The sequence below is a fragment of the Carcharhinus amblyrhynchos genome, chromosome 3 (assembly GCF_965287045.1).
Source record: "Carcharhinus amblyrhynchos chromosome 3, sCarAmb.v2.hapA, whole genome shotgun sequence".
NCBI classification, from domain to species: Eukaryota; Metazoa; Chordata; class Chondrichthyes; order Carcharhiniformes; family Carcharhinidae; genus Carcharhinus; species Carcharhinus amblyrhynchos.
This window is the reverse complement of record NC_137326.1, coordinates 42,125,346-42,141,930: the sequence shown is the minus strand read 5'-3', so window position 1 is coordinate 42,141,930 and position 16,585 is coordinate 42,125,346. Positions and strand designations below refer to the sequence as shown.

Here is a 16,585-nt window from a genome sequence, read left to right as displayed (position 1 = left end):
GCATTTGTCTGTATCAGAATTTCAGCAAAACATGAGGGATTGGAATTGTTATGTCAGAATCCAATACCCAAATCAGTTATATATTTATCAAGATTCCATAATGGAAGTTCAAATGCTGGGCAAATCAGCTGTTCCCAGGGAGGCCTGAGAGGTGGGGAGGTAGTGGGCGCCAAAAGGAGAAAAAAATGTAAGCAAAGGAATGTGATAACCAACACTTCAATTTATGCTTTGCTTATATAAGTGTCATAAATCACCTAATAAGTGATAATTTAGGAGTTGCATTTCAACAGCAGAGAGGAAAAAAAATGCACAAAGCTGATGCTTAGAAATATTTCTTCACTGCTGTTGCAATGCATGAAACACTAAAATATATTTCTAAATTTCCACTGAGGTGTACACTCCTGAAAACTGTCCTTCTGAATATTAATGTTTCTGTGCAAGTTGGCATGCAAAACAATATATTCAGCACAAAATAAGACATCTTGTTTTGAGCAAATACTCATTCAGAAATGTATTTACAAAACAGGAAGTGGGGACAGTTTGACATTAGAAATGCAATGCTGATTACTTTTAATAAAAATGGTTGCACTTCATCTCTCAGCACAGTGTTCTCACTGGATTATTAGGCTCTTCCTCTAGCAGCAGTTGGGGCTGGTTGATATTAATAGACAAAAACGACAAAGCAGCAATAAAAACAGCATTTTTCTTTGCAAAATGAGCTGGAATCCATACTGTAAATAATTGGCCGTGAAATCTCAATTACACAAGGACTTTGTTTTACCTGTCGTCTCAAAAGAAGGCGTCCACTGAAGGCATCTGAATCTAAGGATTGATTCTGGTGAGTAGTTGACTATGATTGGTGAGCAGGGTGTGGCTGATTGGCTTTCCACCATGTCAGTCGGTGCTCACCCTTGCGAATGTAATCTGTCTGTATCTGCAGAAAGCTGAGTTTGTACAGGAGGCTTATTAGTGTTTCATGGCCCACCACTCTGTTTACTGCGGCAGCTAAATGGAGTTTGTCAGGTTTGTCAATATGATTGATTCTGCAATTTTAGTACCTTTCCTCTGTAAAACTGACAATTTAATTTATCTCAGAGAAAAGAAGAAGCACAACTTCCTTTGTGCAATATTTTATGATTGTTGCTACTTTATTCATCAGCTTCCTTTAAGAGTTCTTTTCATCATTGAAACCATTGTCATTTACTGGGTCTTTCAACAGCAGAAACAGGTTTTGTGAGAATTCATTTATGCTGCATTTAATGGCAATTTATAACATTTTAGAATCATAAAATAGAAATGTTCCAGAATATTCTTTGTTGCTCGCCACAACCTTTTTAATCCATTTCTATATTTTTATATGATAGTGCAGAAGCCAAATACCCATATTTCACCTACTGTATGTCAGAACAACAGTGAAAATAAATGGATTAAGTTAAGGTGAATGCTGAGTTTACGTGTCAGGCACTCTCTCATGTAAAGTGTACAGCATTGGGTATGTTTTCTTTCACTGAACAGTCACATTCCTGCATAGTCCAATAGGGTGTGAGAGGCAGAGAAACCAAATGTCAATGTTACAATGTTTAGAATCAATGGGATGTTGCAATAGTTAAGGAAACCTTCAGGAAGTGAAGTAATGGAAGATAGGATTTTCAGAAACTGTACATGCATTTTAAGTTATTTACATTTTAACTGTTAAAAAAAATCTTGCAGCTCTACTTCTATTGCTACAAAAGGGAGTTTCCACATTTTGGGTCATTTGAGTTGTCAACAATGGTTCTAAAAGTCACTTGAAAGGGCACTAATTAGGAGACAAATGAATGACATGTTCTCTGGTGTCTCTATTGTACTTACTGTAAGGAAATGGATAATCCTATCTTGACCATTTTAATTATCATCTGCAGGAGAGGTTTCTGAATGTTGTTTGTTTTTAGTTCATTTGCACTGTGTGCTTTGTTAGCTTAAAGTTTTATCTTTTGAAGTGGGTTTTGACTTTCAAATTTCTATCACTTTTTTTATCTGAAACCAAATACAGTGTTAAGTTACAGGTTACTGTATGCACTAACTCTATCTAGAGTGGATTGCGATTGATATGAAGAGCTTAAAGCACCACTTAGATGATAAAGACATTGCTTTTATGTCGTGGAGCACTGTGGTTAAAGGATTTACCTGAGCCCCCAATTCACAGCTGGTTTGGAGCTGACACTTTCTGCTGGCTTGGAGGGGAGGGTGGTTGGGGGGGGGGGAATGTTTGTTTTGATTTTCAGTTTCTACTTTCAATTTGAAATTTCAATGTGGTGTTATGTGAACAAAACTAAATGTAGATGATGTATTCCAGCAATGTGCAGCTGACTTGGCATAGAATCTCAGAGTGCTGAACTGAGAACTGATTTGTCTGACAGTTTATAATCAAAGTTGATTTATTGTTCATTAGTAGTGCATTAGCCCTTTCAGGAAAGGCAGTTATTTGTGCAGTGGCCTGTCAACCAGAGAGACTGCTAGCACCTGTCATTTCTTTACCATGACATAGGCAACCATATATTACTGTACTGAGTGGTGCTTCGGCACAGTAGGACTGAGCCTGATATTTTCTTTGGCTGTCGTTTTGCGTGCATATTTTAATTGATGGCACTGTAAGCAACAACAACAGAATGTTAAACAAAACAAAATTTGACAACTTTTGTCTGTCGCCATGGAAATGAGGATTAACTTGTGTTGTTACAAAGGATAGAGTCAAAACAATCTGTGCTGTGGTGTTGCACCAGAATGCATTGTGCATTGTCTTCTATGAATTTTCATGGGGCAAGGATTTTAAGGGCTGTGATCTTAATTAAATCTCAACTGACTCAAATAATACTTCTGAAGGCATGCAGTGTTGCATAACCTTGTGGAGCGGATAAACCATAAATCATCTGCCCACATGATAGGAAGAGGTGTTGAACATGGTTTTTTCTTAGTTTCTTTAGGTTTAGTTTTAAGATTGTGAATGCCACAGAGTGCAACAAGCTTCATGCTATAAAAATCCACTTTGACCTCTGAAGAAGGGGTGTTGCTTAAAATGAAAGAGTCAAAAGAGAAAGATGGGGGGAGGCTGGGAAAGCAAATGAGAGAGAAAAAAAGCTGTGTATTGCCTCTCTGTTATGTTGGTTTGGTATACATTTTGTCTGCAGCCTTTGAGCCCCTAAACATCTGAGTGCTGAGATAAGATGTTAAACCAACGGTAGGTTGTGTTTTCCCTTTCAAAATTGCTGGTGCTGGAGCTGTAAACACCTGTGGGTGACAAGAGCTGAGTGTGGGAAAGTCCTGACACCACCAACTAAATTTGTTGTTTTTGGGTGAAAGGCTTAGCTGGTTCCTTTTAGTGATTTGTTTGTTCAAAAAGAAAACAAAAATGACCTTCAGGGGAAAATTATTTGTTGGTTTTGAGAGATTATTGAATGCATGCATATGTCCACTGACATTGAAACTCTCTGCTTGCACTATTTTGTTGTCTATGTGGGCTGCAATTAAGATCTAAATCCAGTGTCTTAAGGTATACATCTATGCATATGATTTCCCAAATATAAACTAATATAAGTTGGGTAATAAATTAACCAAATTTACCAAGAAGCTGTTTTACTTGTCCTGAGCTCTGAAACCCTGAGCTGCCACCTTTAATTTTGCGATCATTAACTTTATGAAAGGAAATGACTATAAATGAGTTTTAAATGTTAGTACATTTCTGATCATTTCATTCTGGGCAGCCAATGAGAGGAACACTTATGTTTTGAAATGGCATGGTGTTCTTCAAAGAAATACATGTGGTTAGGTTATTGTTCAAAAAAATGTGTTGTTGCTATCATCATAATATATTTAGTCGTGAGTTGATATATTAACATTAAGAATTTGTGGATGAAAATGCTGGAGTCGGTTGTTTTTGATTTACAATTGCTAATGGCTGTATACCCGCCCTCATGGAATTTCACAAGTTGCTGTACGCATGCCTCTACTTAAGAGAAAGATATTTTTAAAGGGATGAAGCTTGATTTGTTTGCATGACTTACCCTTGCTACTGAAGTCAACTTCATTATTATTAAAATATTTCTGAACATGGTAAACCAACAATATCAGAAAGGTCAGCCTCTCTGATTTTCTCTGGGGCTTGTTATTTTGTACTTTTCAATTTTATTTGATGTCCTGACAAAACAAGATGACATGAGGAAGCATACATTAAAATCTGATTTTCATCTAACCTGTTACAACATTGGCAGCTTAATTTCTGCTGCCATTGATAGAAGTTGTCTCTTTGTGCAATTACTTTAATTGCCACACCACTCTGAAAAAGGTTTCTTTCAGTGCTTTCGATTTGTCTTGATTTGCTTTTGGCTTTTTGAATTCATTTTGACCTCTGACAGTTCAAGAGCATTCTGGATAGAGTGTGTCTTCATTAGGAGTGAATCAGTGAATAGTGAAATCATCAGAGGAGCGACTGATGTTTTCTCATTAGAATCTAATTTGCACCCTTTTGCTTAGATGTGATGTATAGCCCATCTACCCAAAGGATATGTCTTGTGCAGGCTATGTGCTGCGCTCCCTATGTATTTAAACTAAATAAAAGTTTAAAACTGTTCAATAGAAACCAGAAGGTTTCAGATTCTGTAATGACAGAATGACTGAAATGAGCAAACTGTTATGTTAAAATAACATGTGGAATGTAATAATTCAGATGTATGCATGAGTACATTTCTGAGATTTGTAGCTTATGACTGCATATCTTGGTCATGCTGATTTGATTGCCATTATTCTTGTACTTTGAATACTCCTCCCAGGATATTCTCTGGGAGCCTTTCTGTTCAAACTAAGGCTGCGCAGACAACTTTTCAGTTTTTGCTGCATTTCTTCAAATTAATATTGACATCTTATCAGAATCGACAGCTGTATACAGTCCTTGTTGCAACATAGTGCTTCACAGTAACTTTAAGTACAGACATTTTCTTAGATGTAACAGCTAGAAGTATGCATTTGATGTGATGCTCTGACCAATTAACTAAGAATTCTTGTTCCTTATCTATGCGTCCAACCATTGATTATGTTGCTTAACTTGTAAATCAATACCGTCAGAATATTCTATTAATTATATCATTTACCTTGTCTTCAGAAATATACATAATATATTTCCCTTATTATAATACAGGCTATTTTCAATTACATTTTCTGCAGCTATGTAGAGCAGTGCAAGGCACATACATTGGCTACTGTATACATGGTCCATTAACTGTTCTCCATTTAATGATGATTGAATGAAAATTAAAAATTTAAGAGATTGATTAAACAGCTGGGGTAAACTTTCCTTCATCAAGTAGCATTATATAGTTTTTACTATTATGATGCTAAATTATTTCAGAAATGCTGAAACTTTGACTCTAGCAGAACAATAGTGATTCTGTGACATGAAAGCAAGTGTAGGTGAACTAGATTTTAGCACTAGGCTGACTTTGATTATATGATTCTTCCATGGACATCTATAATATCTACCATGTTTTTAATATGATATCTTGTGATATGACTGGATAAATCTGTAGTATCTTTTTAAAATACCTTTTTAAAATAAATATCTTTCACTGCAAGTCCGCACTCTACATTTGGTCTTATATGCTTCTTTTCATCAATACTTTTGCTTTTCCTCTTTTAAGAAACTGTACAATACGATGTTTATACTGAAACATAATACTCAATATTATAATTGAAGTTAACTTTACTGACCACATATATTGACGGACCACCACACAAGTGACATTTGCTTTAGCTGCCAACTGTGAATGATGTACACTTGAGCCTACGTGAAGAGATTGCCTGGCTGTAGTAATCACCTGAAATCATTCCCAGTGAGCGCCATTATGGATGATCATCACAAAAGTTGTAACATATTTAAGTTTAAATTGTAGTTTCTCAAACATTATAGCTGAAAAATTGGATCTTTAAAGCCCTGTTTTACAAGCGCCTGAAGACCTAGCATGGCGGGCAACCTGTGCAGACTTATTCTACTGCAGAAGTGCACCATCTGCCATATTGGTAAGGTTGCTCAGTAGGTGTCCAAGGTACATGCCTGAAAGAAGTTCCCCATTTGTAAATGTAATGCCTGCCAAAATGGCCTGCAGTTAACCACAGCATGCGCCATGCTTGCTTTACTCAAATTTTCGGGCATGAAGAAGCCAAACCAACAATCCTGAAAGGAAATGCTAAAAGTGGTCAACCAAAGTTTGTATGACTGTTTTGTGGGGCTAGAAGAAGCAAAGGCCAGGATCTCAACTTCATACTAAAACTGCCAACTATCTATCACCCTATGTTGACTGCCCTCTGCCCAATCCCTGTTTCTCCCAAGGCCTCCAGCCACCATTTGGATTGACTGATCTTGCTACACCCAATTGATCAGAAGAATGCCTCAAAAGCCATGACACACGCCCACAGCTAGTTGGTTTTCCTCGAATGAGTTTGCTGTGACCATGTCACTGGATCCATTAGATGGGATGTAGCATGCACGACACTGAGTTCATGCTCCAGTTTGGGCATGGTCCAATTTCTAGGCCCAGATTTCTTTTAATGGCAGTGTTAGAATGACAATTATGAACAAAACAGATTATATTAAAACCATGCCAAAATTCTGTATGCTGCCTTGTGAATTGTTAAAGATTTCATGGACAATATAATATTTTAATTTAATTTGCTGAAAGATTTGAATAATGTTTTTCTCATCACTTGCAAAAAGCTGCTGAAAGGGCACTTTCTGCTGCCATAGTAAAACATTTGGCACACATTCACCTTCTTTTAATGGTGTCATTTTTTCAGGATCTATATTTTGTCTTTTATAGATGGCTACATTCTGCAAAAAATTGATTGATCAGCACATGTGTACAGCCAATCTCCCTTGTAACAAAATACAGGAGGATGGTATCAAGGTCTCATTTTTTTTCTAGTGACTTAGGTAAAACAAATATGCTTTGTGTAGTCAGAGAGATCTTCGATTTTTGATCACATTTCTAGGTAATGAGTTTTATATTTTCTCTTTAAAAACAAACCTGCAAGCTAAATATCATTTGCTTCATTATACGGGATTTGTAAATGTCAGGAATGTACGTTGCATTTCCCTTCTTTTGTAATAAAGTCATTTCAATAAGGTCATTTTTTAAAGTTTATCCTCTTTGTAAATAATTTCTAAGTCTGACCTGGTGCAGATTACTTAAAGCAAAAACCTGAAAACTATCTCTATTTTATAGGAAATTATTGACAGTGTATTAATATTTCCTGGTTTCCAATACTAAGTGTATCCTGCTGTTTCTCTGATTTCTTTTGAATTTTATTATTTTTGCATCAGGCACATTTCTAATCATAAGTTTGTGTGCTTAATATACATTTTAGCAAAGTTGATTCTAGACAAGACCAGTTTCTTGTTTTATGTCATTTTGTTTCGTAATGAAATGACTTTTTTTTTTGGTTGGGGGAGCATTTCATGTTAAATAATTGAAAATGACATGGACACAACCTAAGATAGGTTGTAATGTCCAAGTCATTGTTGAGATGGAAGCAGGTGCAAATAATGTTTTCATTTTCTTCAGCAAATCTATTTCGTGTAAGTTACATTTTCAGTAAAGCAAGCTTTTAATAATGTATTTTATTCTTCTATTAATAAATGCAGGCTCATAGTAATTTGTGGAAAATGATTTTGATTAAATACTTCTATATCTTAGAATATAATCACTCGAAAAGTAGTAAACTTGGCTAGCAGAAGTGTTGAATGTTGGGGGCTTCATTTATCATTGGAGCTGAGAATTATACATTTGTGGAGGGAATTAATTTTGATAAAGTAAAACTGCACACTTCAGTAGAAGATATAGGGCACCAAATACCCTAGTTAAACAGTTCTCCATGGGAAAGGAAGGAAAAAAATTGAGCATACCACCCCAAGCTGTTTTTAGGAACTTGCTAGAACCCACATGAAGAATAGCATCAACAGAGACCTTGGAGCAGTTTAACTGTCCTAGTGGAAAAATATTTGAAAATGCATGTAAAAATTGAATTATCTTCTGTGAACATTATGAAGTGTGATAATCCTTAAGCAAAATCCTAGTTTGGCTGTGCCATGCCAACAAGAAATAGTTTGATCACTCTTCAACTATTAGTAACCACCTGACAAAAATCTGCAGTGGTGGTACCATCTAAGAAAGTACAAGAGTTAATTAGTTATTCTGACAGGAAGGATCATCTTTTGGTAAGGATTTATGAAATCCAGTTGTGTCCTTTTCTGAATATTACTCCATACCTAAGATGAAGTTACTCCCTCAATCATGTGGTCTGTGGGGTAAAAACATAAATTTGGTTTTCACTTCCCTTTGTTCCTTCTTATGTTGAGAATTCCAGTGCAGCTATTCTTCTGAGTTGTCTTTCTGTTGTGGTTTCAGTATTTGTTAATGACTATTAAAGATATGCAAATATAAAAAAATAAACTTAAGAAAAAGATTTGTAGTCCAGACGCCATAACAGGCAAGCAATGCAAATGTGGTTGTATGGTGGTGTAATTGTGCCTTTATTTTAATCAGAGGCTGATCTAGTATAACATTTCCTTTTTTCTTGTGCTTTATATGTTTACATGTATCAAGTTTTAGTTTTTAAGAAGTACAAGGGATGAAATTAGCACAGAAGTACTGGATGCACATCTGCATATAGGGTGGCACACTGGTTAGCACTTTTGCCTCACAGCACCAAGGATCCCGGTTCAATTCCCAGCTTGGTCACTGCCTGTGTGGAATCTGCACGTTCTCCTACGTGTCTTTGTGGGTTTCCTTCCACATTCTGAAAGACATGCTATTTAGGTACATTGGCCATGCTAAATTCTCCCTCAGTGTACTCGAACAGGCACCAGAATGCGGTGACTAGGGGATTTTCATAGTAACTGCATTGCAGCGTTAATGTAAATCTACTTGTGACAAATAAACTTTAAGAAACATCTTTACAAGATAAAACTGCGGAACCTATGCCAAGAATTAATATTTTACCTGATTCGGCATTCACAAATTATATAAATTGTAACTAGCAATGAACTACCATATTTTCTAGTTCATTGTAAATTAGTCCAGCAACTTTTGCTGCATTGATATTTACACTTAGTGAATATGGATAGCACTAAAACTAATAATTTATGTGGTACAAGTGTCTTCTTTGTGCTGGATAGTATGAATAATAAATGTAAAAGAATTACTTATTGCTAAGGGTGAGTGCTACTTTAAAAGCTTTAATTGATTCTGTTTCTATTTTCGGAGGACTGAAGAAAATAAACTCATGTCAAAGACTTTTAAAAAAAGACCCGACTAATAGTACCAGCAGTGGCACATCTAATGCTTTGATGTTATTGTGAATAGAAATATATGATTATGGGATAGTTGCGGATTTCACAACAAAATGAATCCTGTTTTAAAAAAAAAACTTTTGAAGTATTCAAGAAACTAAATATATCATCACTGTTCTCAATGAGGTGCTAGATGGAATAGGGTCTCAGAACTGAAGATTTTGGCAGTGTTTCATCATTTGATTAATGCCTCATAAAACCAGTTGCAGTTCTTTATTATTTTAAATGTTCATCCATTTCTTTCATCATTACTATATTCATAGGGCTATGAGCTACTTATCAGAGGCAGGAGCAAATTACTTCTTGAGGCTGGGATTGTTTATAACATCACATTAGAAATCTGGAACTTATGAGATGGCATTGTCTGTTCACCACCTATTGTATGCACCTAGCATTTGTCACGTCATTAACTTATTGGCACTTTGCTGAAAACCTTTACCTAAAGTTTGGTCAGTAACTTCAAACCAGAAAGCATTAGATTCCATTTTACGTCCTTCTATCTTTAAAATTGTAATCACTCTAACCAGAGGGTATTTTTGGCCATTTCCTATAACTCTGATTGCTTAATGAAGACGGACTTGCTGGAAGCTGCCTTCCCAATAACCCATTGATCTTCAAATTCTGACTGTTGACCTTAATTCATTTGATCAGATTTTCACAAAGCTACATCTCTGCTTAGTGGGCCTCCTTTCTGGACTTGTGCCTATATACCTGGAATGACTTGGGAAGCTTGACTGGAAAGGAACACAACTTATTACAGAATGCAAAGTAAAACCATTACTGGGGTGTACACACGAGTCTCTACCTGAGAAAAGGCTCAGGTAACGAATTTCAGCTGGCAGTGCCTGTTACCAGGAGAACTCATGCTGAACGAGCCCAACAGGGAGTTCAATCAGTAATTCCCCATTGACCTCATGAGCGTTATCACACAGCTCCCCCCTCCTGCCAAGTCCAAATGTTCCTCTCACTCCCATAACAGTGGGGCCTTCGCCATCTGCCTGTGGGCATCTTCTCCATTGCTTATAGGATCTGGTTGGGGGCATATAACAGAACGTCCCTTTTGCAGTGAGCTTTGAAGAGCCACTACAGGAGGCTTGTCCTCAGTTCATGATGCATATGGGATTGGAAGTTTTATCCCATTGTCCCAATGGTATGATAATACTACTATTATCCCATAGGGAGAGGCATCACAGGTTACAGTGAGTGGCCTTGGGGGTCATAATGTGCTGGTATATTTGTTGACAACAATTGTTGTTTGAAGTTTGCAAAAGCTTTCTCTTGTGGCATTTTCCAAGACCATTTCTGATTTTTTAACAGTATGTGAAGAGATGTCAGCAGGGTCGCCAGGTTTGGTATAAATTTTCCATTGTAGTTTATGAGACTGAGGAAAGACTTCAACTTTGTTGTATTCCTTGGAATCAGAGCCCCTTCTGTAGCCTTCACCTTCTCTTTAACAGTATCCTTGTCAGCTCTGTACCTGAGGTACGTTACCTCATTAACCAGGGACACATTTTTTTCCTTTTAAATTGGACACCAACATTTTTTAAAAAAGACATGACTTCTAAACTTTCCAAATGTTCCTTTTCAGTAACTCCTATTAAAACATCATTCAGACAGACTGCAACTCTGGGCAACTCTTGAAGGATGTTCTCCATCACCCTTTGGGCTGCCTTTGGTTTGTACTATTTTTCAAAAGGCGAGTGAGTCCGCTCATACAGTACTTTGCGAATATTTATGGTGAGATACTTCCTGGATGACACCACAAGCTCCAGTTGGAAGTATGTATGACTGATGTCTAATTTTGAAAATATGTGACCTTTGCCAGTTTTGCATACAAGTCTTCTATGTGTGTGACATTGGGTATTTGTCTAAACTGGGCATTGGTATCTATCTATAACCAACAATTTATAATCCACATGGAAATGGACCGAATTTTCACATTTTAAAACTGGGATTATTGGCACAGTCTATTCAGCAATTTGTACTGGGCGTAGAATGCCAACTTCCTTTAGACATATTTAGGTTAAGCCTCTTGGCCCTAGCACCTCTAATCTTCCTGAGGCCTGCTTGGAACACTTCCGGATACTTCTCAATGACTTTGTTTAAATCGCCAGTACCCACTTTAAGCATCTGTTGTCAATCCAGGTGAATTTTCTGTTGCTAATCCCTTCCCAAAAGGCTGGGCCTTGGTCCTTGCAACAATATTGGGAGGAAGTTGCACATTCTGTTGCTATGCATAAGTAAGATTACACTGGTCCCAACAATACATATGGGCTCCCTAGTGTATGTGTCGTATCTAGCCTTGCTGTCTTGCAAGCTTAAAGGCAAGATGCCCAATCAGAGTGACTTAGAGGTTTGCTCCCCAATAATAGATACAGCACCCTCTGTGTCTACTCCATGTCGAGGGGATGGCTGTTTACTTAGAGTTTAATCTTGATTGCAGCCACTTTGGATGCAGCAATGCAATTTAGCTGCATCAATTCTCATTCTGGGGCTGGTTTATTCAAAGCCTTGTCCTGAATTGGTACTACCCTTTAGCCTGGCAGTATGCGTTTTGCCTGTTTCAGTAACCTTGTCTGACGCAGATCCTATAACTACAAGAGCAGCACAGATGTGCTCGCCCCTCACTGTATTGTGGAGAGACATCCCATCTAGTTCAAGAATCTTGTGGCCTCTGACTCCAATCTTCCTTGACAGCAAATGGGAGATGCAAGTGCTATTTATTGTGGACTTGGTTCTGTGGGATGGAGGTCATCTAAGGCTGAGGATGGAACCATCTGTGAACCCTGATGCTCCTAGGTCCCTTTTTCCACACTTGCAGCAGAAAAAGCCAGTTCTCTGGCTTTCTTAAGGTCCAGAGTTGGGTTAGTCAGTAGCTTCCTTTGGATCGCAATATTGTAATTCCATATACTAAATGGTCCCTTATATTTCTGGAATTGCTGACCTGTACTCAGATTTCCGCCAATTTCTGCCATTTCAACAAGAATTCAGTGACTGATTCCCCAGGGAGTCCATTTGCTGTGTGAAGCCTGTAGCATTGCAATATAACAGATGATTTAGGGTCATAGTGATACTATGTCTACCAATTCATCAAAAGATTTTGGGGAGGTCTTAACATCTTGCCTGGCTAGTTGTTGGTCATAAGAACAGAGATCTGCGCATTCACAATGGCGACCTCTGCTGCAAGCAGCTAGTTTCCAGTGAGCTTAGGCCCTGCCCCTTCTACCAGCTGGTGAGAAACAGATCTTGTTTTATTTTTGTCCTCAGAGTGTGGTAACCATTTGGCTTGTTGTGTCTGTGTTAGCTCCCTGCAAAAGCAACTACCAATATACCATGTTTTAACTAGCCCAAACAAATGCTGCGATACTGTTCCCATTTTCACGCTTGGTCGGCATTTAGAGATTTTTTTGGTAAGATCATCCCCTTTAAATCCAGAGCTGCCGAATAGGTTACACCTTTTTATGATGCTGTAAGTTGGGGCCCCACAAGCGGTCGGGAAGATGATTTTTTTTGCTGGTCATCCCCTTCTATCCCGTTTGCCCAGAAAAAATATCTAATAATTTCAGTGTACCGGGGCCGATCTTCCAGGTCTGCATCAGAAGTTTCCGATTTCCCAAACAATGGCATTTTCACCATCTCCCTGTTACTGTGTTATCAGGTTCATTGAAAGGCAAAGCTGTCCAAAATTTTCTTGTTCCTCGTCACCAGTGTAATGACTCAGGAAGCCTGACTGAAAAGGAAAATAGCTTATTAGAGAATGCGAACTAAAAACACTACCATGGCTTACACACACTATTTCCTGCCTGGGACTACATTTCAGCAGGCTCAGTCCTGGACTAGCCCTATAAAAGGCTCAGGTAATGAATCCCAGCTGGGGCTGGCCACTGCCTGTTACCAGGGGAGCTTGTATTCAATGAACCAACAGGGAGATCAATCAGTGATTTCTTTCCCCATGTATTTCCTGGGGGGTTATCACAATGCCTGAGGATTCAAATGTAAAAACTGCTTTGCTGTGAAGTGCTAATAGAAAACAAGACAATTCTTTAGTTAAAACAGTAAAATTTACCAATGATTTGCTTGAAAAGAATTTAATAGAGGACATCACACTCTCACCACCTGACCCCCACTTGTTACTTTGATAAAGAGGAATATTACTTGGATGGTCAACTACAGTTTATTAGGCTATGAATAAGGTGTTTTTTAAACTTCAGCTCATTAATTTAAAAATAGTAAGGGTTTGAAGGGCTATGGTGAATGGGCAGGAAAGTGGAGGCCAAGGTGCAATCAGGTATGATGTTATTAAATGGCAGAGCATAATATCATAGAATACCTACAGTGCAGAAGGAGGCCATTCAGTCCATCGGGTCCACACCGACTCTCTGACATATCTTACCCTGTCCCCGCCCTATCCTCACAACCCCACACATTTACCATGGGTAATCCACCTAACTTGCATATCTGAGGACTGGCTCAAGCAGCTAAATTGCCTATTCCTGCTCCTAGTCCATATGTTCTTATGGAATAACCTTCCCTCTAGGTCAGAATATCTTGAAGTCAAACCCCACTCCAGACTTGAGCACATGATCTAAGCTGGCACTTCATAGCAACATTGATGGATGATTGCATTGTCAGAAGTGCCATCTTTTAGATGACGACTTAATCCAAGGTCCATTTATTTGCCAGGTGAACATGAAAGATCTCTATTTGAAAATCAGCAGGAAGGTCCACTGGTATCTTTAAGAGCTTTCCTCCTTCAAACACCACCACAGAAATAAATTTGTTAGTCGTTTAACTCATTTGCAGTTTGTGAAATTTTGTTTTATATATTCTCCGCTGTCTTTGCCTCCAAAGAAAACAGTGACTACACTGCAAAAGTAATTGGTTGGCTTTGATGCACTTTGGCATGTCTTGAAAAGCTTAAAGGTGCTTTTTGTCTGTGGTAATGGCATTGAGGTTGAAACTTAAAATGACATTTATATGTCAATGAGTTCAGTTAGTCTTGGTCCATGTTCACTCATGCCTTGAGTCTTTTGTTGCTGCTTCCTTGAGAAAAGTTATTGTTTGTACTTTCTGAAATCAGTACGGTCTGTTTATTAAAGATGTGTGAGTGGTTACAACCTTGTGTTAGTCAGCACTTTTAATTAGAGAGCATCTGTTCCCAAATTCCAATATACAATCTGTGCGTAGATCTCACACCAATACAAGCTGTTCCTTCTCATAAATGTGATATTATTTATGAACTTGTGATGTATTAAATATATGATTGATAGACGATAACTGCCAGGTGGAATGGGCAATTTGTCCTATTAGTGATGTCATATCGGGACTGGCTAACAAACGAGTGGACCTTTTTTTTGGAATGAATAACTTGCTTGTGTCATGTAACTTTCATTATCTTAAAAGGCAGTAGATTTTTACATTTCTTATGGAAGCAGCAGTACAAGTTTGCAAGAGAGCAAAAGAAGGGACTATGGCTGTAATGGATGCATGCCTTTGAATTCTTTTGCACCACTAGTTTTATTTCGCTCTGCATGATATAAATTACTCGTGAAAAACTCTTAAGGTCACAAATAAATTTCATACAGGAAAATACATCACACTGTGGCTGCTCTTTTAACTTCAAATCATACTTCAACTCTTGAGTTAACTAGTTATTACCTGTCTCTGCTTTTAAGTTGTTGTGTCAGAATCAAATCTTGCTTATCTGATTTACCATCAGGCATGAATTAAGGTATGACATTTTTAGCCTGTATAATTATGGAATGAAGTCTCCTTTCTCAAAAACAAGAACAATTATTTTAAACTGGTTTTTAAGATTTATCTAAAACTTTTTTTTCCCTGGATTATGATTAAGTTTGTTCATTCATTGCAATATATATTGCACATTGTATATTTTAGAAATGTTCCAGTGTTACATTTACAATTTTGTGGTTAACTTTTTATTTTAGAATTAATTTTGTTTATTTTGTTTCACTGTGCAAGTTTTGAGTTCTTTACAAAGTGTCCAGAATGTAGCTTCGTTTTGGTAAAATGGTTACTAATGGATTCATACATTTTGTTCTTCCATTTCTTAAGTAACCCATGTTATACATTCTGTACATTTCTTTACGACTTTTGAAGTTTGACTGCATTTTGCTGTGTTAAAGCATTCCTTCCAGTGTGTCTTATTGCATTTTTCAGTCATTCAACAAGGGATTAAATGGCAGTAGTTGGAGTGATCAATAGGTTAAGAACAATACAATCACTCTTGCTGCTAATGATCTCTGTAGTGTGTAATAAAGTGTGCTGTAATAGCCTATTGCCTATGCTGCATGCTCTTTGATTTCTGACATTAGTTACTACACAAAAGGCGGTAGGGTAGCACATATACATTGGCAGTGTGAACTTCCATCACCTCTCCACCCCAAAATAGTGAGTAGGCTTGGTGAGTCCAAGTATTTTAATAGAAATTAATTGGTATCACGTAGAAAGAAAGCTCTGTGTAGAGTTTGGAATGTGCTTTCATCTGTCTGACCTTCATCAGTGATTTAAGTTCGTCAAGATTAGTGATGCTGAGAAATCAGGACATCAGTGCATAATGACTGTGAAATTAGGAAAGTGAATGTGCTATGCAAATGGCAGAAGAAATCAGTGAAGGTGGTAGTATAGACATGATAAAATAGAATCAGAGCTCTTAACTACAGAAACACTAAAATTCACCATCACAGCATAAAGATGAAGAAGTTTGTTTGCTGGACTCTATATTTATGAGTTTGTTATTTAATACCTTTTTAAATCCTTTCACAGACACTAGCCTATTTTTAGGTCAGAAATAAATTCCCCCAGGATGATATAAAGCTATAGATCACTTTACACTTTCAAGTTTCTACTTTTGTGTAATCAATGGGAATTTACATTTGAGTATTAAGTGTATGAAAACCAAATCACATTCTGTAATATTGTACAAAAACAAGCTAAATATCTGTGAAATAATGGTGACATTTAAATATAGTTTTGCAAGGAAGCAAATCCTTGCTTTTTATTTTAATAGGAGTTTTACATTAATACTTTTCAGCTGATTAAACATTAAGAACAGTCTTCTTGTTCGTTCAGTTTTTCAGAAACTGCGTAAAAACGCCTTTTAGTTTGATGAGCTTGAAATATACTTTCAATTTTCCAGCATTTCAACAAAATATAATGATTGATTTGAAAAGCTGAGTTTCATTTTAC

At 37.2% G+C, this 16,585-nt stretch overlaps 1 protein-coding gene across 11 annotated transcripts in view; it reads left to right on the top strand.

Annotated features, from left to right (window-relative positions):
• foxp1b (forkhead box P1b) overlaps nt 1–16,585 on the top strand; it is a 492,035-nt gene that overhangs the window by 348,169 nt on the left and 127,281 nt on the right. The gene's annotated exons all lie outside the window — the stretch shown is intronic.